Source organism: Lissotriton helveticus, chromosome 3_1, assembly GCF_964261635.1.
Source record: "Lissotriton helveticus chromosome 3_1, aLisHel1.1, whole genome shotgun sequence".
NCBI classification, from domain to species: Eukaryota; Metazoa; Chordata; class Amphibia; order Caudata; family Salamandridae; genus Lissotriton; species Lissotriton helveticus.
In genome coordinates, this window is record NC_136061.1 from 1,957,807,607 (window position 1) to 1,957,828,754 (window position 21,148).

The 21,148-nt window shown below is 45.4% G+C and overlaps 1 protein-coding gene across 1 annotated transcript in view; it reads left to right on the forward strand.

Moving 5' to 3' along the window:
* SKOR1 (SKI family transcriptional corepressor 1) overlaps window positions 1-21,148 on the forward strand; it is a 48,154-nt gene that overhangs the window by 21,565 nt on the left and 5,441 nt on the right. The gene's annotated exons all lie outside the window — the stretch shown is intronic.

Here is a 21,148-nt window from a genome sequence, read left to right on the forward strand (position 1 = left end):
CTGGCATGTGTGAGGCTTTCTCCATCAATCACTCATTGATATGCAGAGTGACCTGGCAGCACAATTTTTCCACAATCCACATCCTGTGCCGCGGCGCCCCTGGCATCTAATCACGGCGCACCGGGGTGCCGCGGCGCACACTTTGGGAACCACTGCTTTAAAGGGTTGGGATGATGTTTAAAGCACAAAATGTCAACAAGTAACTGTTGTGAGCAAGACCGCTGTAACGGTCGAAACATGTTCCCAGCTGCCGAAATAAACCAATGATTATAACCCGAGCGTGTCGAGTCCTGTAGAGGAGGAACGGGATGTTGATATATCCAACGAAGGCATCCCAAAAAGAAGCCAGAGGACACAGCGGGGAGTATTCAGGAACACCTTTACTGACAGCTACATTGGCATGATGCATTTCGGCATTTTTGCCTTCCTCAGATGCCTCTAGCTTGACAGGGAATCTCCTCCTCACACCCTCGAAATACTACGGTCCTCCTAATATGTGGAGGTCAGCTGACTCCTCCTGATTCTTCCCAGCTACACAGCAAGGTGGTGAATACAGTCGAAACGCGTCTGGGCTGTTGCATTTGGAATAAAGGAATCTTACTTTGAAAAGTATTCACGGAGCCAGCGCCTTCTTTTGAATAAAAAGTTTGGACTGGTTTGGTTACATAATTTGGCCGCTTGGTAATATGCCCCACTGTTCGTCACTTTTGGAGTGGACGAACAAGCGGACCTGCATGTTTAGTTGTAGAAATGTGCAGTTACAGTATGACCTATGTGGCTGAAGTGCACCAGTTCAGAGTCTGGTCGTGTTGTAGCATATGTGGCACTGACTGTGTGCATACTCATATTTAAGGGTATGTGTGAGAAACGGATTGTGCCTCAGGCAGCTTGAAATTCCCTCAAATTGTTAATTTCTTGTCTGATACATGTATTGTCCTTTTGTGCTTTTTAATTGATTTGTTTCAGGGTTGATGGAGGTTTTAAAAAAAAGATTTTATAACTATCACCAGTGCATGATAATATGTCTGATATGGTTCTGGGATTCAAGTGTAGGAGTAGCCTGTCGAACCATTGTAATTGTATTTATGAGATATTTATGGGCTGCTGAGCAGACTTTGTTCACGTCCTTTAGGCAAGATGTTGGGAGTTAGAGCTCGAATTCTGTAGGGGAAGCCTAGGTAGTGTAAAATCCATCTTAAGATTCTGACTGTATCTGTTGAGGATTTTACTACTGTGTCCATTTGTGGTTCCTGAATAAGATTTGTATCTAGGATGACTCAGGCTTTTTGGTGTTGCTTGTCTGTGTGGTCTGCAGGCCTAGGCACGATCTCCTGCGCTAGTGACCAGTTTTCACAGCAAATGGTTTGGATTTTGTCCAGGTTAAGCTAAAGGTGGTCAGACTGATTTGCATATGGCCATGTCTGAAATGGGGTGGTGGAGTGAGCTAAAGAATGATTATGGTTTAAACCCAGATCAGTTGACTGGGGGCGAGTGCTTGCAATGTTCAACACTCCGTCCATAATCCCCTTTGGCTTTGCTTTGTTCGCCCTAAGTTGGCAGGGTATGCCCAGACATGGGTCCCTTGCTCACTTTGCCACTGGATTCAAGCTAGCCTGGATGATGATGGCTGATTAGCCAGAAACCGGTCCCAGGATGCTTGTGTCAGGTCCAGGGAAGACATGGCTTGGCAGTTCGGGCCGGACTGTTCCCATGAGCCACAGGGTAAGACTAATTTGCATATGGCCATGTCTGAACTGGGGTTGTGGAGTGAGCTAAAGAATGATGATAGATTAAACCCAGATCAGTTGACTGGGGGTGAGTGCTTGCAATGTTCAAACTCCGTCCATCATCCCCTTTGGTTTTGCTTTGTTCGCCCTAAGTTGGCAGGGCATGCCCAGACGTGGGTTCCTTGCTCACTTTGCCACTGGATTCAAGCCAGCCTGGCTGATGATGGCTGATTAGCCAGAAACCAGTCCCAGGATGCTTGTTTCTGGTCCAGGGAAGGCATGGCTTGGCAGTTCAGGCTGGACTGTTCCCATGAGGCACAGGGTCAGACTGATTTGCATATGGCCATGTCTGAACTGGGGTGGCTGAGTGAGCTAAAGAATGATGATGGATTAAACCCAGATCAGTTGACTGGGGGTGAGTGCTTGCAATGTTCAACACTCCGTCCATCACCCCCTTTGGTTTTGCTTTGTTCGCCCAAAGGTGGTAGGCATCAACCAGTTTATTACCATGATCAGGCATGGTGCCAATCCTGATTCCATGATGTTATTTAGTGTCTTGAGTTTCAGGATTATCTGTGTAACTATAACAAGACAAGCCTATAGGTTATATTAGTCCACCCAGAGGACTGATATAGATGCTGAAAAGGAGGGAAGAGATGGGTAGGGATGGGAGAATAGAGTAATGCAAGTGGTAGGGCTTGGAGGTAAATGTGGCTGTGAGATAATATGGCTCCTATTAGATAAGAAGGAGGCATTCCAATCAAAGTCTTTGGGTGATGTTGAAAGTGACAGTGAGGTTGAGTAGGATCCAGGTGGTCGCTACATTAGCAACCACATGTGTTCATAGTCCATCGAATAGAGATACTAGTATACATAGTGTTCCTCTATATGGACGGAAGCCAACCTGGGCATCTGAAAGAGTTTTTTTCAGTAAAAGGCTGTGATTCAATTACTTTAGCCAAATAGCATTTGTTACTGATCTGTAGCTCACACAGATATCTTCATCCAGAGCATGTCCCTTACGGAGCAGTTTAATAAATGGGCATTTCAACCGAACTAGATAAATGCATGGTTGTGGAGAAAGAGGTGTTTAAATCTAGAGGATGTCCCAAGAATGGACATAGAGGGGACTTATGTATATCCCCAACTACAGAAATGGAAATGTCAAGGAATAGTAGATATTCTCCTGAGATGATTGTCTGACTGCCTTCACACTGTAATGCATTCTGTACCTGATGTAATAAGGTTAAAATGTATGCATACCTGTGTTTGTGATTATGCGGAGTTTGCAACTTATTAAAACAAAATCTTTAAACATAAATGGGCATTTCAGCTCCTTTGGCATGGAAATCAAAGTAAGCGAAGTGTTGGCTTTGCAATAGGTCTGATGGATAGGACTTTCTTTAAGCTAGTCAGATGGCATGTGTGAGTTGCATATCCAGGCATTTTGCTGTGTGATACCAGTTGTTTTAATGACTGATCTGATAATGCTGAAAATATACTTTAGGGTGCTTGTTATGTTATGTGGATTTTTATAGTGGCTAATCACCTGTGAGGGTATCCTGGTGCTTTGCAGGTGTATTGGGCTTGCCTCGAAGGCCTTACTCAAAGAGTCAGGTATTCAGCTTCTTGCGGATTTCAAGAAGTGAAGAGGAGGCTCTAATTTGGTGTGGGATGTTGTTCCATGCTTTAGGGTTGATGTATTAAAAGGCACAAATTCCTTAATTGCTTTTGAGTATGTGTGACAGGTGTACTAGTCGGAGTCCCACTGAATGGAGGTGTCTGGTGGGATAGTGGAACTGCACACAGCTGTTCAGGGAGGCTGGACCCGTGTTGAGTCGTGCATTCTATACATGGTTGAGAAGTTAGAAATGTTTGAGCTTATGCATAGGAAAAATAGTAGAAATATAAAAAAACCCTGTCTCCGAAAAACAGCAAATAGCTGATGTGAAACCTACTAGGGGTGGTCTGGGTCAGGGGGGTCTATTCTTTACCAATCTATAGGTTGTACGTGCCAGTTAGTACCATTACAACCTATTAGAATGAACTTTTGAACACACTTGAGTATACCAAACAAGAAGAGTTTTGTATGTTAAAAAATAATCAATGATGATTTATTCACCTCCCAATAGGGTTACAATCTAGCATGTTATCACAATGTTAAAAATAATTAAAAAACTCATAACATTCAGTTATACAGTCATATATATAAAAAAAGTCAAAATTTAATAAAAAAAAACAGTCGACGCAGCGTTTCGGTGCTTTTTTTCTTTTTTCACACCTTCTTCAGGACTTTACAACATTTTGACTCCATTGTTTTCTGTATTTAAATCAGAAATGAAGCATTACGAAAAAATCCACATGAATTTACCAGCTACTCAGGTTTGTTGATATCCTTTGAGCTCTGGGTCTAGTCACCTCTGTGTTGTATATGCACGGAGGAGCCACCATCAATTCGGGCAGTAATTCGGGCAGTACTTCAGAGGGTGTTGATTACACAACCTTTATTGCGTTCTTGGCTGATTCAAAAGTGGGCATCCACGGCAAGTAGATAGTGCACAGCCTCACTGTCAGGATTTCTCTCTTCACTGGTTCAAGGCTCTTGTATGTCGTAAGTGGCCTCCCTGCTCCTCCGTGACGGCGTCTTCCTGGGAATTATGCCCACTTTTGAATCAGCCAAGAACGCAATAAAGGTTGTGTAATCAACACCCTCTGAAGTACTGCCCGAATTACTGCCCGAATTGATGGTGGCTCCTCCGTGCATATACAACACAGAGGTGACTAGACCCAGAGCTCAAAGGATATCAACAAACCTGAGTAGCTGGTAAATTCATGTGGATTTTTTCGTAATGCTTCATTTCTGATTTAAATACAGAAAACAATGGAGTCAAAATGTTGTAAAGTCCTGAAGAAGGTGTGAAAAAAGAAAAAAAGCACCGAAACGCTGCGTCGACTGTTTTTTTTGATTAAATTTTGACTTTTTTTATATATATGACTGTATAACTGAATGTTATGAGTTTTTTAATTATTTTTAACATTGTGATAACATGCTAGATTGTAACCCTATTGGGAGGTGAATAAATCATCATTGATTATTTTTTAACATACAAAACTCTTCTTGTTTGGTATACTCAAGTGTGTTCAAAAGTTCATTCTAATAGGTTGTAATGGTACTAACTGGCACGTACAACCTATAGATTGGTAAAGAATAGACCCCCCTGACCCAGACCACCCCTAGTAGGTTTCACATCAGCTATTTGCTGTTTTTCGGAGACAGGGTTTTTTTATATTTCTACTGTTTAATCCCCCTCCCTGTTGCACAAAACCAGGGGTACCTCCAATTGTTTTTGCTTATGCATAGGAAACCAGTGTAGTTACCTTAGGTGTGGTGTGATGTGAGACTGGCATGGGCGGTTAAGGACCAGTCTGGCTCCTGCGTTCTGAATGTTCTGAAGTCTTATGAGTTGTTTATTGATTACCATTGGAGGGTGCTCCCGTTGCCCAGTCTGCTAGTAAGAGGGCTTGGATGATGGTTTTCCTGGTGTTGTTGGGAAGCCATCTGAATATCTTTTTCTGCATCACCAGTGTGTGAAAGCAGGCTGCTGTGACGGCAGTGATCTGGGCTGACGTGTCCAGCTTGCTATGGGTAATGATCCAGAGGTTTCTTGCTTGTGTGCTGAGAGTGAGGGTTGGTCTGAGGTCCATAGTCCACCAGGCAGAGTCCCACAGCACGGCCTGTATCCTGAAGATCACTACTTCGATTCTGTCTATGTTAAGTTTGAGGCAGTACGACTTCGTCCACAAGTTGAAGTTATTTCTGATGTTGAATGTTTTGTCCGAGCTATTAGGTATGTGTTGTCAGCACAGGTGAGTATGGTGATGTGTGCGCGGAATACATCTAACAGCAGTGTCATGAGTTTATGGGCTTCTGAGCAGTCTGGTGGCAAGCTAACTGTTTGTGTCCTTCTGGCCATCAAGGTGCAGATCTATAGGAGGTAAGTCCTTGGATGCCAGCCTTGTGAAGTCCTCAGTGCAGGATGGATTGGGAGACTGTGTTGACTGAAGAGAGGTCGAGTAGGATGAGAGCTGCAGTTTCTCCTCTGTTGAGGATCACCTGATGTTATCTGTTGCAGTGATTAGTGTTTTCTGTGTCCTGTGATTTTGTCTTAAGCTTGATTTAATGGCGTCAAGGAGCCGATGATAGGTGAGGTGTTCTGCACGGCGTCTGTCGATATCTTTATCTAGGACTTTAGCTGTGCATGGTAGGAGGGAGACCGTTTGCTAATTCACAGGTTTGGCTCAGTCTACTATCGGGTTATTCAAGAGGGTGGTGAGGGCTGCATGCTTCTGGGATTCTGAGAAAGTGTCTGTGCCGATGGAGAGGTTGAGGATTGGGGTGAGTATTATATATCAATGGGGACACCAATGGGCTACTAGACCTGGGTTACACATACGGTACAACAAAGAAGTGGTCGAGTAGCACTGATTGCTTAAAGCAGAAATTAAACAAATAATCACATTCACAATACCGAATTCTAAATATCACATTTGCAAATGTATGCAGTTTATTTGTATTAAAGTAGTGATTCGCAATCGTGGAAATGCAGTTGCTCTATCATCTCAATTGAAACCAAAAACATTTGCAACATTTGGTGCTCAGGTTTGGGTAAGTTCAGCCAGGGTGGAGTCTTCATTAGGACTAGTGAGATAGGGAGCACCTAATTTGCCATTGGTAGTGTTGAGTGGGCAAGTCAATCGATCACTGTCAATTTCTAGATCGATCTTCTGGTTATTCCCCCGGCTCCATTGCTACATCAGATGTACGTACATCCACTTGTTATATAAGAGCTCAGCTGAACCCCACTCAACACTACCAATCAGCCCTTAAGGATCACGTTGGATGTCAAATTAGGTGCTCCCTATCTCTCTAGTCCTGATGAAGACCCCACCCTAAGGCTGAACTTACCTAGCATATCCACTAGGGGTCGAAACGTCGACTTCAACCTGAACACAAGCCAGTACAACTGTAATCAATGTGACCATGTTCATATAGTGCTATGTGTTTTCTGTGGAACAATTGACCTTTCTCTAAGGCCGGCTCAGCACCACCATATGATGATGATGTATATATGTCACACTACCCTGCCTTGTCCACTATTCCCACATTTTCACTTTAATCACTACCACATTCTATCCCCCATTCCCCTAAATCAGAGCACCAAATGTTGCAAATGTTTTGGTTTCAATTGAGATGATAGCGCAACCGCGTTGCCACTATTGCGAATCACTACTTTAATACAAATAAACTGCATACATTTGCAAATGTGATATTTAGAATTAGGTATTGAGGATTGGGGAACGGGCATTGTTGATTGGGATTGTGCCTTTGTCAAAGCATGGTAAGACAATGGTCAGACTGGGCCCTGACGTGAATGGTCTTCAAGATTGCTGTAAGTTCCTCTGTGGTGATAGGGTTCAATATTGTCAGGGTGTTGCTCTGTCCAATACTGGAAGACTTATTGCAAGGTTGATGGGGCCTGGTTGTGGGTCAATTTCGCCGGATAGGTGGCTTGTGTGTTCTTGTTGGTTTCTGGGGAGAGCGACTGCACAGTCCACCTCAGATATGTTATTCCATTACAGTTAGGCCTTGTTATGGTGGTTCTTTTTTAGTGGGGAATGTTGATTGACAAACTGGCAATGGCGTGATCGGTTCAGGTGACAAAGTGGAAGTGTGGATCGTGATACGTTTGAATGAGGTAAAAACAGGATCCATACATCTTGAGTGGGAGCTGAGACTTGTTGGCTTAGTCTGAGGTTTCTGAGGCTTTTCAAGGGTGCATTCGAGTTGGGGTTGGTGAGCCTTCTAGGTGAAAGTTGAGGTCTCCAAGGAATATGTAGGTGCTGGAGTCGATAATTAGTGGGGCGGAGAATCCCGGGAAGTTGTTGGTGAAGTTGGCTTGGGGTCATGGGGTTGGTAGACTAGGGTTCCACTCAGGGTGAAGCTTGTTTTGCCGTTTTGAAGTTGTGGTGTTCCATGTAGTTGGTTCCGCTTTCTGTGTTGCTGGCACAGCTGATGGAGTCCCAGAATTCCTCCTCTGGTACTGGGTTGGTGGTCATGCTTAACGATCTTGAAAACAGCGGGGATGGCTGTAGCAATATGTGGTGTTAATGCTACATTTAACCATTTTTCAGTGACAAAAAGAAATTCCGTGTGGCATTGTTCAGTAGGTGCCACATCTCGGTTGCGTGTTTGCTGAATGAGTAGGTGTTGCAGAGCATGCATCACATTCAGGACTGTAGTGCAGGTGGGTGTTAGTTTGCGGGTGCTTGAGTGTATGAGGTGTTGGGTGGTATCTGTGTGATTGTGGTTATCCAGTATTATGGGTATCTTTCATAGATTCACATGCCTGAATCATTCCCCGTCGTCGGGGTGGGAGTCCCCGGTAAATAATTATAGTAATGTCACATGGACATATACTTAGTACTAGGCCAGAGGCCTCACATTAGTAGCCTATCTAGGTCCTTATGTAAAAAGGACCAAACTTTGGCCAGTAGCCAATCAGCCCTTATCACCCTCCTGACCTTCCTGGAAGGAGCCCTTGTCCCTCAGATTTTCTACCGCACGTCGTGCTGAAGGGAGTCTCCACTGAGCTCTGCTCAGGTTTTTTCCTATATCTTTGGATTTTATCCTTTTATCCTTTTATTCTTCAAGTTTTGGTAGTAAATATGGCTACTACTCCTAAAAAAGGGCTTTTTAGACCCTGTGCCTCTTGTAGTAAAATGAGGTTACATATAGAGGACAAACATGAAGATTGCCTGTATTGCCTCTATCCTCAGCATTCTGCCAAGGAATGTAAGATTTGTCGCACTCTCCCGGTCAAGACTTTGAAGGACAGGGAAGGGCGACTGCTTCTGTGGCTCCAGAGACTAAAGAACAAAGAGCAGGTAGTCTCCTCAGGTGAGAGCGAGTGTTCCTTCAGGAGCTTCCACTCCGCTTCAAAAAGGCCTGGGCAGTCATCTCCAGATCAGTCTGTGGCGCCTCCTCACAAGAAGCCAAAGTCTGTTGAGAGTCATCCTAAGGTCAAGCCTTCTCTTCAGATGACAGAATTCAAAAAGCCTGCTATAATGTCGTCTAGCCTGCCTGTGACGTTGTCGACAGTCTCCATTTCGACATCCACGGCGTCTACTTTCTCCATGGCATCGACTTCTACCACATCGTCGACGATGGGTAGGTCAATATCTTCTGTCATTCCTGTCACAAAATCGTCGTCGTCGCCTTTGACAGCGCTCCCGTCGACGTCTGCTTCATCATCGACGAAGGCAAAGCTTCCAGCGTCGACGAAAATCCCATCGTCGACGAGGACTTCCTCGTCGACGATGGGATCTTCGTCGACGAGGAAGATCCCATCGTCGACGAAGATCCCATCGTCGACGAAGACACAACCGTCGAGGTCGTCGACGCCACCGTCGACGGGCCTGTCGACGACGAGACCGTCGACGGGCCTGTCGACGACGAGACCGTCGACGACGAGACCGTCGACGGCGCCGTCGCCGTCGACGGTGGCATCGTCGTCGTCGAATGCTACAGTGTCGACGCCGCCGTCGACGAGGACGTCGTCGTCGTCGACGAAAACATCAATGACAATGAAAACACCTGAAACATCAAAAATAGTAGACGCTACACCATCAACAGACACCGCGTCAAAGGATTTCCACTCCAAGGGCTCTCCCTCATTGAAGTATACATATACACACTTTAAAATGTCGTCATGTTTGGTCACACCAGAGATGACCTCACCCAGCAAGGTCCAACAGTTGTTGCCAACGCAGTTTTTAGACACGGAAGATCCAGAAGATCAGTCCATGTTTCCCATAGCATCCAGTCCCTCTCATCTCAACATCAAAATTCATGAGAGTTCGGACTGTGAAGATTTTGAGGAAATTACAATTCAAGAATCAGTTCAAGAGCATACCACTGTTCAGCCTATGGTGTGCCTTCCAGCTTCAATTGTTTCTGACCTACAATTTCTAATTTCAGATTATAAACAAAGATTTCCATCATCTGCTCCTGCCTCTGGAGTACAGGTACCACAGGAAACACCAGCTCCTAAACATCGACAGCGGCCTCTCCCGAGGGATGTGCATCAGGAACAAGAGACATTTCCTCCTCAAAATTCTACGGATGAGGAAGAATATGAGGAAGAAGTGGGAATTGATGAGGCCCAGGATGAAGAAGGCGAAATACATGATGACGATGATATGGATTCTGATTATAATGCTAACCCAGATCCAATATCCCCAGACCAAGTACAGGACGATTCAACCCCTGAGGACTTAGGGGGATTCCATAATATCGTAGGAAGAGCGGCTGCAAGATTCAACATCCAAATAGCATCGGAAACGAAGGACTGTTTTCTTCATGATTTCAAAGAACCCTTCAAGAGATCAGCTCGCTCCATTCCAGTAATCGATTATATATGGGAGCAAGGACAAAAAATAATGAAAACTCCTCTCTCTCTCATTCCAGTGCCGGCTAGACTTGAAAAGAAATACAAAGCCCCAGACACTGCACCCGCATGTTTGACGGGTCAAACTAAACCTGATTCAGTTATATCTCAGGCCGCTCAGCGGAAGTCCAGGAATCCGTCAGCGACCATGACCGCTCCTCCTGATAAAGAAGGAAGAAAGCTTGATGCCATTGGCAAGAGATTTTCCTCCATGTCCGCCCTATCAATCAGGGCTGCAAATTCTCTGGCTTTACTAGGTCGCTATAAACGACAGATATGGGCAGATATAGCCCCATATCTGGGGGCGATTCCAGAAGACCAGAAAGACGAGGTTAAAAAGATTTTGCTGGAGGGTGAACGCTCTGCTTCAGAGATGATTGAGGTGGCCCTGGATATTGCTTCCACAGGGTTCCGTCAATTGGCGGGAGCAGCAGTTTTAAGGCGCCAGGGCTGGCTTAAAGCCACAGCATTCCGGCCTGAAGTGCAAGCCAAAGTCCTCAACATGCCTTTTGATGGGGAGCGCCTTTTCGGTGAACATATTGATGACATGCTGCAAGGCATTAAGAAGGATACCGAAACGGCGAAAGCCCTAGGCACTCTACAATTCAAGCAGAATTTCTTTCGAGGCTCCAGAGGTCGAGGACAACAGTCTCGTGGCAACTATCAAGGTTACAAGTCCTCTTATAATTCTTCCCAGCAGTACAAACCTCAGTATCAGCAGAGGCAACAACAACAAGGACAATCCTCATATAACAAGTCGTCCTTTCGAGGAAGAGGAGGAAAGAAAGACAATAACAGACGTCAATGACTGCTTTCTCCAGCTGGCCTCCACCTCTTCTCCACAGTTCGTAGTTGGAGGAAAAATTACCAACTTCCTTCACAATTGGAAGAAAATTACTACAGATCGTTGGGTGTTGCAGTTAGTCCGCTTCGGACACACTCTGGAGTTTCTCGAGCATCCTCCTCCAAATCCACCATGTCCGGCGCAACACAAAAATCTAAACATACTTCAACAGGAACTCTTGCTAATGCTTCAGAAAAAAGCAGTGGAAAGAGTTCCTCGAGAACAAAAGGGGAGAGGATTCTACTCCCGATTCTTCCTGATCAGAAAAAAGGAGAAGAAGCAGTGGAGACCGATACTGGATTTGAGAAACCTAAACAAATACCTCAAGAAGCAGTCTTTTCGTATGGTTACCCTTCAGGAGGTTTTTACACCTGCTCAATTCAAAAGACTATATGGTATCCTTGGACCTCCAGGATGCCTATTTTCATATCCTCATTCACAAGAGTCATCGACAATTCCTGAGGTTTACAGTGGCAGGCAGGCACTACCAGTTCAGAGTCTTACCATTCGGCCTGAAGTCAGCTCCGTGCATCTTTACAAAGTGTCTGTCTCCGGTAGCAGCATACCTTCGCCAGCATCATCATCAAGTCTTTCCCTACCTGGACGACTGGCTTGTCAAGGCTCCTACTCGAACAGGCGTGGCCAAGTCCTCTACCGCCTGCCTTCGTCTCTTCGAGAACTTAGGCCTAACGCTCAACCAGGAAAAGTCAAATCTACGTCCATCACAACGTCTCAATTTCCTAGGAGCGACATTGGATACACAGCAGGAGAAAGCCTTCCCTTCCAGGGAACGTCAGGTCAAGCTGAGAAACCTGGCCGTCCAAATTCAGACCAAAAAGAGAGTCAGGGTTCGACTATTCAAGTCGTTGCTAGGAATGATGTCTTCCAACATATTTCTCATTCCGCATTGTCGTCTCCACATGCGACCTCTACAGGAAGCTTTAACAAATCAGTGGATCCAAAGTACAGGATCTTTCGACGACTGGGTCAAGATCACTCAGGTCATGAAAAAGGCTCTGAGATGGTGGCTTCTGGGCGACAACTTGAACAAAGGCCTTCCTTTTTTACTCCCAGTCTCCCCTTATGTCATAACCACGGACGCATCACTGGAAGGATGGGGAGCGTTCCTTCAGGAATTGCAAGTACAAGGTCAGTGGTCAGTGGCAGAAAAACGACTCCACATCAATTTGCTAGAGTTACGAGCAGTACGCTTAGCTCTTCGGGCATTTCTACCCCGAATCAGGAGCTTCCCAGTGCTTGTGAGGACGGACAACACCACCACAATGCACTACCTAAACAAACAGGGAGGTACTCGATCCAAGACGTTGTCTCGCGAATCTCAGCAAATTTGGAGGTGGCTACTCCAGCACAACATTTCTCTGCGGGCAGAGTATGTCCCAGGAGTAGACAACATCCTGGCAGACTCGCTAAGCAGACAGCGCTCAATTTGCCACGAGTGGGAGCTCGACCAGAAGACGCTCGACTCAGTGTTCTCCCGTTGGGGCAAGCCTCACCTGGATCTCTTTGCGACGGAAATGAATGCGAAATGCCAACGTTACGCAAGCTGGCTTCCCCAGAAAAGATCCCTAGGGAATGCTTTTTCGATGACATGGTGCAAGACCTTTGCTTACGCCTTTCCACCGTTTCCCCTAATCCCAAGGGTTCTCCGGAAATTGAAAGCAGAGAGTTGTACCATGATCCTGATAGCCCCAGCGTGGCCGCGCCAGCACTGGTATACAGATCTACACCTTCTATCGCTGGAACCTCCAATTCTATTCAGGACATGCCCACATCTCCTTACAATGAACCAGAGACAAGTCCAACATCCGGATCCAACATCTCTCAAATTATCGGCTTGGCTCCTGAGTTCAGAGAGTTCCAGAATCTAGATCTTCCACAGGAATGCAGAGTCGTTCTAGCCCGGGCCCGGGCTGAAAGTACTAATAAGACATATTCCCTTAAGTGGAAAAGGTTCTGTTTGTGGTGTAGGGCTCCGAAATTGCATCCGTTCACTTCTACTCCAGCACAAATTCTGCCCTATTTGCTCCACCTAGCCAATTCAGGGCTGGCACACGCTTCAATAAAAGTCCATCTGGCGGCCATCTCCAGGTTTAGACGTTCTTCGTGTGGCGCTTCACTATGGACCAACAGACTGGTCAAGTCGTTTCTGAAGGGATTATTCAGAACTTTCCCTCCAGTACGAGCGTCACCACCTACATGGCAACTAAACGTGGTACTAGCTCAACTAATGAAACACCCGTTCGAGCCAATTCACAAAACAGCTCTTAAATATTTGTCATGGAAAACGGCTCTACTACTGGCGCTCACGTCAGCAAGGAGAGTGAGTGAACTGCAGGCTTTTTCTGTGCAAGACCCTTTTATCCAGTTTAAGAATGACAGGGTCATTTTAAGGACTAATCCAAAATTTATACCAAAGGTTCCGTCCTCTTTCCATCTCAATGAACCTATTGTCCTAAGATCGTTCTTCCCAAATCCATCATCTGCGGCTGAAAGATCTCTGCACTCATTGGACCTCAAGCGATGTCTCAAATTCTACATACACAGGACTGAGCAATTTCGGAAGTCTAACCAATTGTTTGTTGCATTTAGCAGGCCCAGGAAAGGCCTAGCATTGACTAAACAGAGCATTTCCAGATGGATTTCAGCGGCCATCGCATTCTGTCACCAACAGGCGGGCCATCCTCTGCCTTCAAAGGTTCGAGCACACTCCACTAGAGCGGTAGCCACCTCCATGGCGCTCTTTGCTGGGGTACCCATTGTCGACATCTGCAGAGCGGCGACATGGAAGACGCCGCATACGTTCACCAAGCACTACTGCTTGGATTCTGAACTTATGAAGGATGCAGCAGTAGGACAGGCTGTCCTACGTCATCTATTTCATTAGAGGTGAGCCTTCTTCCTATCATCCCACCTTCCAGGTAATTTACCGCACATTTCTTATCAGGTTGTGAGTATCATGTAAACTGTGTAACAACTTATGATACGTTTATTATGTCTTTCAAGATGTATGTGAGAAATGTGCTCATTATTGCTTGCTATTCTGATTCAGGCATGTGAATCTATGAAAGATACCCATAATACTGGATAAGAAATGCGTTACTTACCTGTAACAGCAGTTATCCAGTATTGGTATCTTTCATAGAATCACATGCAACCCACCCGCCTCCCCTGGAAGGGCTCACCTAAGTCTTCTCAGTAGGTACTACTTGGCACGGTGCTTACGAAAATCTGAGGGACAAGGGCTCCTTCCAGGAAGGTCAGGAGGGTGATAAGGGCTGATTGGCTACTGGCCAAAGTTTTGTCCTTTTTACATAAGGACCTAGATAGGCTACTAATGTGAGGCCTCTGGCCTAGTACTAAGTATATGTCCATGTGACATTACTATAATTATTTACCGGGGACTCCCAACCCGACGACGGGGAATGATTCAGGCATGTGAATCTATGAAAGATACCAATACTGGATAACTGCTGTTACAGGTAAGTAACGCATTTCTTCTGTGTTGTGAGGTACAGTGCGGCAGCAGCACAGTGAGCTGCAACTGGGTTTTGGGGTATGGAGGAATGCGGACAGGTTGCAGTGTAGCAGTGGGTTGGGGTTTCTGACACTGGGCGCAGACCTGACAGATACAGATGGTCTTGCCCTTGTGCCTTTGTCTGCCATTAAGTAGCTCTTTGGAGGAGGGAAGAGCAAAGGCAGTACTCACAGGGGCGTGGGAGAGAGTGGAAAAAGGGGCACAGTGAGGATACGGTAATAAGCCATGGGAAGAGAGGAAAGGGGTGCAGAAAGGACAGGAGCATTGAAAACAGGACACACAATATTGTAAAAAGACAAAGAAAAATCACTGGTATAAAACAAGGTGATTCAAAAACAAGGGTACGAAACGAGGTGAAAAGGCAAGACAGAAACGAGTGATAAGCAGTAAAAATGACTGCCACAAAGACGAGAGAGAGGCAAAAACAGGGGCACAAAAATGAAGCAAAATAAATGAAAAAAGAGTGAGAGTAATGATGATGAAAGACGAGCGAAAACAGTGGTGAGAAGGGCACAAAACGAGAAAGAAGCAGTGAAGAAAGAGCCATAGAGAGAGAGAGAGAGAGAGAGAGAGAGAGAGAGAGAGAGAGAGAGAGGGGAGCTAGGCGGGAGTCTCAAGGTTTTTGAGCTGGGTGCGAAAGAGCCATGACCTGTGGACGGACAGGTCACAGGTAAGCACTAGGGCTAGGCAGTTGTTTTGGTTTGTGCTTTGGATTAGGGTGCGTGCAGATTCTTGGTCCAATTTAGCTAAGGGGGTTTTGCTTTTTGTTTTCTTACGAAATGGCGAGAAGGCAATGGCTTCACTGGAGCAGTTTAAAGAATCTTTCTCTTCAGCAATGATTCTGAAGGCTTTTTTTGCAGGGCATGGTGCAAAGACGTAGCAAGATGAGTAGTATTGCTTGTTTTCTTTAATAATGGTTGCTTTGTAGTTGACGAGTCTGTCAGTTTTCACTGTGCTTGTCCAGGTTTTTCCTCTTTTAATTGTCATGTGTTCTGTTAGTGTTTTTGAGTATTGAAAGCTGTTTGATGAACCATTTTACCAACCTGGAGAAATCTGAGTCCGATTTCTTTCCTGCGAGATGATAGTGTCAACAGGCTTTGCAAGTCATCAATTGACACATGGGATTGCTGATACCTTGCAGCTGAATGTTTCTGCAGTATATTTAATGGTTGTCATTAGTGTGTCCAGGTTGTCCAGTTTCAGCTTTTTCCAGGTGCGTTCGAGTTCTTCAATGATACTTCCTAGGAATTGTGATGTTGTGGAACAGTGATGTTGAGAGATGGAATTGGAAAGATGGTCACTCCACGGGTCTGGAGGTGGTTATATTGCCAGTGTTGTCGAAATGAGGTTTGATTGGCTTAGGATGAGGTTCTGACCGAATTACATAAATGTGTTGCAAATTAGGTGCGGTGCTTTTATGGGGGACAGTAGGTAATCCAAAACGGGATCGCACCATGAGCGTAGCTTGGTCAGTAAGATTGGGGTGTGTGAGTTGGCACATGATGTTAAAATACATTATACGACAAGCAGGGCGCACTAGAGGGGCTTAAGGGGCAGCGGAAAGGGAGAGGAATACTGATTGGTATGGGTACTAAGTGAGGAAAAGCTCATTATTTTGCGAAATAACTAATATTTTTGAAGGCTTACTAAACACTGATTGGGAGAGAGAGTGTGTGTGCGTTTTTGTCTGTGTGTAAAAATTCCTGGTGAAAGCCGACAGACACCTCACCATACCCGACTGAAAGCACCTGCACCCAACTATTTAGCACAAAATACTTTTATTAGTGGGGTGTAACACCCCAAAAACCTCCCCTGAACCTACACTTCTGGATCGAGCCAATAGTGGAAGGCTAGCATTTGACAAATAGACATTCACTTTCTGGTGCAGAGCACTTGTGTCGGCAGGAGCTTAAGGATTGTTTATGCACATTAGGGACATCCTACGACATTTCATTAGGGCAATTATTTTTTTAGCACAATGGTGGCTGCGTCATCTGATAGCCACGTTTTAGCTTAAAATAGCCAGTCCAGAAGTCATGTACAGGTTTACTCTTTGACATAACTCTTGTAAGCATAAATTTGAGGTATTTTTTTATGGGAGTCTGATTGGATTTGAGACACTGTCATTATAGGGTAAGAAAGCTCATATATTTACATTTCCAATATTCTAGACTATATCGAGTTCTTTTATCCATCCGTAGTTTAGAGTCCAAGGGCCAGATTTATCAAGGTTTTACTTTGCCCTTGTGCTTTGCAAATTTAAGTGAGAATTATCAAGCTACGCAAGGCCACCTTGCGTGGCCCTGCAATGCTTGATAAATCTAGAGTAACATAAGGCAGCTATGCTGCCTTGCGTTGCTCTGTCCCAGGGAGGTTTTCCATGGGTGGAGCGTGTGTTTCCATGCATCCAACCATGGATTTGGGCGCATTCCCAGTTTTAACATTGGTGGTAGACCTGAAAATGTGTCAAAATGCTAGACCTCCCTAGGTGAGGCATAACAAGGAGAAATATCTTTATTTCTCTTCATTCTTTACTCTTTCCATGATCTGTAGCACACATAGAAAGAGGAAAATGGCTCTGAGGATTGTTTTTGTGCAGGAAGGTGTCTTTTCTTGAACAAAAACAATCCTGCATACAACACATTCACCCATGCACCATGATGCAAGTGTGTCTGCGTTGGTACTAGGCCGCCAAAGTGCACCAGCGCTGGGAAAGGACAGGAATGTGCCGTATAATGCTAAATACTCTGCATTCCTACCCTCTTCCATTCACCCAGTGCAGCAAGGTGGCTTTCTGTGCTGCATGAAAAAATGATAAATACGGGCCCAGATTTCTTTGTTATATTCAGGTCATGTTGAAAGGGATTGAGTAACATGCCTGTTACACATAAGGGTAGGTACTTGGAGATGATTATGTTGCCAGTGTTGTCAAAAATTCTGACAAGGAATTGTCCTGAAGAGTGTGATGGGTTGGTAATAAGCTGTGTCTATTCCAAACCACCACAGCCCAAATAGGCTTTTCGAGCCATGTATCACCCAAAACGATGAAGTATTGTTGGCTTAGACTGAGGTTTCTGTTGCAAATGCAAATGTTGCAAAATAGTTACTTTACGGTGTAAGGAAATAGAACCGCCCAAAGGCAATAGAGTAGATAGGGGAAGGCTGGTGTTTGACTGGGAGACATTCACGTTCAGGAGCAGAAGAGTTGTGTAGGTACAAGGTGTTTTTTGATTCAGACAATTTTTCGATGATAAATTTACATGCTGGTGGTTTTGTTTTGTGCATAATGGGGGCTGCGTAACCTTGAAGCCTTGTTTCAGTCAGTTATAAATAGCCAGTCTGGTTAAATGGCCCTGAAGAGGTCATGTCCAGGATTATTCTTTAACAAAGACTTTGCATTGATGGGCACAAGTTTGAGATCTTTAGTTTTAAAAAGAAGACTGGATGGGTTTGGGAGAGTGAAGTTGTCTGTTAACCGCTGCTCATGTCAATACAGTTGTAATGTTTGTAGGTACATTACCGTGGCTATTTTTCATATCAGGGTGTGAAATCTCTGTGTCATGACAGAACTTCATATTGCATGTTTTTGTGGCATAACCAAGTTGGTTCATTTTGAGCAAGTCTTTATGTTTGCAATGTTTGGATGTTTTTCAGTTCCGGGATGAAGTGTAATTGGCTTATTTGGGAGAATGTATTTAAAGTTAGTCGCAGCTTTGGTCCTTGTCATTACCGCAACAGATAGACGGCCAGCATGAAATGTTTACTCGGGTGATTTCTTGGTTCTTTGCTGTGCCAAACAAGAAATAATTTAACGTGCTTGTTTAAACTTCGGATCAGACGTGACCTTTGTAGTGCAGATTTTGTTTCTTGGGGACTTACCTTACCCTAGTCATATATTGGATAAAAGGATAAAGCATCCTGCTATAAGGAGAATGGCAGTAGGTTTGGTAGTGGGATTATAGCACACACAAGCCCAAGTTTTTTCCATGTAACTTGGATGTCCGAGTGGGGAGGGAATCTGGTAGGGGAGAATGAGAGAGGATAGGGATGCCAGGGTGCTGTGGTTTATTGGTAGATCTTTTGAAAGGGAGAGAAAGAGAGTGTATAATTGTGGGGACGCCCTTTAGACCTTTGCCTTGCTGCTGTTTTGAAAGGATTTGACACCACTCCTCGCGGAACCCGCTTCGCGGGTCCCGCTTCGTCCAGGCTGTGCATCTGAAGTGTTGGCCCCTGCTGGGTGAGTGACAGGGCTGCGAGCGCTGGGACCGGGTCTCGCTTTCCCAGGAGTCCCGGCTATCCCAAGGCCGAGTCACCTGGCCCGCTCTCCCTGACCGCCCCCGCCCCGCCTAACCACTTCAAAAAGACCCTGCCTGCTGCTGCTACGTGGGACGCCCTTTAGACCTTTGCCTTGCTGCTGTTTTGAAAGGATTTGACACCACTCCTCGCGGAACCCGCTTCGCGGGTCCCGCTTTGTCCAGGCTGTGCATCTGAAGTGTTGGCCCCTGCTGGGTGAGTGACAGGGCTGCGAGCGCTGGGACCGGGACTCGCTTTCCCAGGAGTCCCGGCTATCCCAAGGCCGAGTCACCTGGCCCGCTCTCCCTGACCGCCCCGCCCCGCCTAATCACGTTTCCATGCCCATAAGAGACGGTGAACCCCGCTGCGCGGGAGCGCCCGGGGCTAAGCCCGGGCAAAGAGCGGGCCCTCTGTGGCCCTCCGAGGCCTGAGGAGACTGGGCTGGGCCGTACCCCCTGTTTGTCTATTACCCCATTGATCGCACGGTGGGTAAGTCTACCCCGGACTTCTGGTTGGTGGCGGGTTTACTCATTCCAAATGTCATTGCCAGTCCTAAGCATAGACGCTGAAATGTCGGACAGAATCGGGGGGGGGGGTTTCAATGGAACCTTGGACAATTATTTTACCAAGGCCCCCACTGATGTCCACAAGGAACTCACCTTAGCGGAACGGCGAGCAGAGCGCCGCCGTTCCATAGAAAGCATGAAAAACACGTCAATGATTGAGTCACCCTTACTTGCTGCATCTATGCCTGACCTGAGTCATAAAAGCAATAATTGTGTAATAACACTAGACAGTAGCCTCTCTGTACCTAGAGTATGCTCTCTTACATCCAGCACCGGCCTGAAAACAACTGTAAATGACTCGCTGTCTTCTAACCCTGTTGGCTCTCTTATTGTAACCAAGGTTCTAATTACTCCTGCTCCAAAACCAAATAAATTAATTATGACAAGGGCAAAGAAAAACTTGCCGCTAAAAAACTTTGGGCCACCCCCCACCAAAAAAGGAGAAAAAGGGGAGATTCTCAGAAACAAAAGTTGAGTCATGCGGACTTTGGCATTAAGGCTAAAGTCCCTTCGGGGAGTGTTAAGACCCCAATAGCCGGTCCTGATGCTTTGGTATCAATGTCAGCTTCACCGCAACTTATTGATTTAAGTGATGAGACTGGTACCGACACTCTATATGCTGACATAGAACCTCAAGTAATACATAACAAGGTTACTCTAGAAAGTATTGAATGTTTAATTAGGAGTTTTTTGTTAACAATTATAGAGAAACTAAAACATTTGGAAGAAAGGTTGGGGAAAATAGAGCAGGAATTGGGGAAAAAGGAGATCCCTCTCAAGGCTGCTGCAAATATCACCGCACAACATACTATAATGCCCACTCAAACCATTACAACATGCCCCCCCCTGTAACTAATTTAACTCCAGCTCCTCAGAAACCACCCGAAACCAAAAAATATAAGCAATCTAATTTACCCCCCAATATGGTAACAAATAAACCCGTCCAGACCCCAGCTACCGTTGTTGTTAGATCATCAAAGGATATGGGAAACGTATTTATGGGGATACCTTCAAGGGACGATAGAAATTTCAAGCATTCACGGGAGATACAATCTAGCACCCCCTTCCAGAACTCCCGCCGGAAGCAGTGCCTTTCGTGGTAGTTCTTACAGGGGTACCCGAATTAGAAGGAAATAAGCGGGAGGGATTCGCTCAGCTGAAGAACAAAATCATGCATTGGCTGAGCCTATACAGACCCATCGCAAATAACATCAGCGGAGATATTGTTCACGTTCGCCGCCTTCAGTGGTTGGAGAGTAGACCAAAGGATATTTTGGGGGACGTGGTGGTAGTGAATTTTAGAGATCAAAATGCTGTCCAATATATCTTAAATTGGCCCTCAGGAAACAACAATAATAGTATCATTCCAAGACCACTGACGTACTTTTACCCAAGATCCTTGGTATTCTCACATCAGCATCAACCTCCCCAACTCCCGCAAATACAAACTTATCCTAATCCATTCCCACCAAATGTACAGTATGCCAGGAATCCATCATATATTCCCTATCCAGCATCGGTCGCTGATCCTTATGGATGGAACTTTGTACCTCCCAGGTCCAATACAACCATAAATAGGAGAATGGAACACCTAAAACCATTCACAAAATTGGAGACCACAAATAGGTTTGAGATATTTAATGGGTTAGATGATT